Here is a 3,098-nt window from a genome sequence, read left to right on the forward strand (position 1 = left end):
TCTAAGATTAGGAAATGTTGTAAAGGTAAACAACATGATTACTAGAAAAAAACTATAATGGTTTCTGTGAAGAGCAGGCCAGATGCTGATGAAAATAAAATTAATTTTAAAAAGAAATATTAAATTACACTACCTATAAAAAAAAGTTGAATAGATTTCCCCAAAACTGAGAGAAAAATAATAATTGATTTTTGAAAGAGAGAAAAAAATGAAGTTTTGAAACCAAATTTAGAGTATAATTATGCTACAAGTATGGCTGATTTTAATACTGTTAGTTAATAGCCAACAAATTTATTAAGAAAGCTGTCTAGTTGATGTATTTTCTTCTATTACACAAATGACCATAAAATCTGAGAATATAAATTCCTGAGCAAAGAGAAAGAAACTGGAGTGGAAGTAACACAAAGGTAGCTAAGGAAAGAAAGCAGAACACTGTCCTGATACACTGCCTAAAAGTTAACAAAAAGCTGGGCATTAAGAAAAGAATTAATTTTAAGAGAAGCACTCCTGAAAATCAGTGCTTTTGTGTACTGCTATGTTGTCTCTGCACTGAAGAGGAAATTCAGTTATATGTACACATATTTTTAAATGTTCCTTTTAACTTATTATATTTATTTCTAGGAAACTATTCTAAGAACAGAGCCAGCAGTATGGAAAAATACAGGTTCATCCTTGCTCACTGAAGCTTAGCTGGAATAAAATTTTAAAAAATAGTAATCAACTAGTTATAAATCTGTATAAAGAAGTATTATATATATTCTATGATTTTAAAAGAATATAATTATATTGAAGGGATGCTCAAACTACTTTATTAAGTGAAAAAACATCAAACACAATCTGGGTAATAGTATCAACCAGTACTTGTTATGGATATATTAGAGCTATGTATCTAAACAAATCACAAAATATACTGAAGTATTGATCAAGTTTTCTCTAGGTTTTGAGATTATGGGAGATTTAATTTTCTCATTATGCTTTTCTAAATTTTCATATTTCTTATGAAATGCATAAGTAGCCCTATGTAATCTCAAAAGTATATTACTTATATCAATCAGTAGAAATTGAGATGTATCATTCTGAAAATGTTCTGAGGATAATTAATCAAATAAAAATAAAAGAATCTATAAAAATCCAGGAAAACAAATATTAAATTACCCTTATGGGATCAAAAATCTAAACAATATTATTCATTCTTCTGGAATACAAACTATGAGAGAAAATAGGTGATAGCTACAGAGCTCTGAAAATAAGTTTGATTCCAAAGCAATGTATGCATAGCCCTAGACAGACATTCTCAGGTGTGTGTGATCTTGGAAAACACATTGAAGTGATCTTAAAAAGCACTATGCAACCTTCTTTAATAATCTAATTGGCTATTAACTTACAGTATTAAAACAAGCCATATGGATTTAAATTTGGTACAAAACTGATATGACTCTGCAATGTAAAAAAAAATTAAAATAGCATAATATATAGCTCTGTATAAAATGAACAAAGTCAAGTAAGTATATGAAAACCTGGAAACATCTCACAAAAAGTATTAAAGTTATCTTTTAATAGACAGTTTAATAGAAATATCAGAATCTGACAGGAACTCCAAAGTCATCGAGAGAATTAAAAGAAATATGCCATTTGTTTTATATTTTTGCCATTTCTTTAAGATTCTTGCAGAAGATAGTAGTAAACCATATAATAATATTATAACATAAAATAAATGAATAAAATATAAATTCATAAACTAGAATCAACATTTTAAATATGTATATTTGAAAACAAAATAGGTCAGTAAAAGAAAAAGAAACATGAATACTAACTACAAGTATAAATACAATAAACTTATCTATTAAAAGTAGAAGATTCATGTTGGACCATAAAGATGATTCTATGACATTTTTATTATGAGACACCACTAAATCATCTACTAAATACACACACATATGACAGAGCTACTAGAAACATAACAATTACCCCATAACCATTAGCTATTTTTTAATATGTGAGTAAAAACATTCATAGCATATAATAGGCAAACAGTCAGTTCTCAATAGTAACAAAAGATATGAAGTATCTAGATATACTTGATGAAGAATCTCAAAAAAGAGACTTGCAAAAAATCAACAAAAATAGAAAAATATTACATAGTTAAAGATATAATGTCCTCCAAATTCACTTATAAGCCCAAGGTAATTAATCACACAACTAGGAATTTATTTTTTAAATTTAAGACAGTTGGAGTGACATCAGCAAAATAGGAATTGCTAGTGCTCATCCCCCACCCTGTTATGTCAATTTGAATTATCTGTGCACGAAAAAACTTTCACAACAGCCAAGGACTACAGGTGAGGGATTATAGCACCTGGATGAAGCACATAAGTAAAGAAGGCGCCCAGAGGAGGGTAGGAAAGATAGATTCACTCTTAGTGAACCTCGCCTCTCCCCAACCCTGCTACCCCTGCCTCAAGCCCAGGCCGCCCAACTTGGAGGGAGGCACTCTTGTTGGGGCTTAACATCCAGGACAGTAAGGTGACACCCAACTTCACCGTGGATTCCAGAGCTGACCTACCCCAACTCCAGGCCAGCTCCTGCAGCCCTAGGTGGCTCCCTGTGGGTGACTTCAGGGCCCTGGTTCAAGCTCCAGCAGCACCAGTCAGCTGCAGCTGGGCTCCCTCCAACCCAGGCTCCCATTTCTCCCGGGTGCCTACCCGGTCCAACGGCCCTGGCAGCTCCCGCAGCTCCAGGCAGCTTCCTTGGCCCCAGGCTCCTGGAGGCGCTCCAGGCTCCAGAGCACTGGGGAAGGCCAGTTCCAGTGGCCCCAGCTGGCTCCAACAACCCCAGCCTGGCAGTTCCCATCCCCAGGCTGCCAACGGGACATTTATTCCTTCCACTAGGCCTAAGGAAGCACATGATGTTATATTTAAAACAAATGTGAAAGCTCTGAAAGCTAGGCATGTAGAAAGACCAGCTAGGGACCTTAAAACCAGTGGAATCACACAGCGATGAGTTCCCTGGGTTTTCTTTTTGCTTCTAATGCCCCAAATTTGATACTGAAGATGCTAGCCATCTGGAACTATCAATGGACATAAACCAAAAAAAAACCC

The sequence above is a fragment of the Miniopterus schreibersii genome (assembly GCF_964146895.1).
Source record: "Miniopterus schreibersii genome assembly, chromosome: 1".
Taxonomy (NCBI): Eukaryota; Metazoa; Chordata; class Mammalia; order Chiroptera; family Miniopteridae; genus Miniopterus; species Miniopterus schreibersii.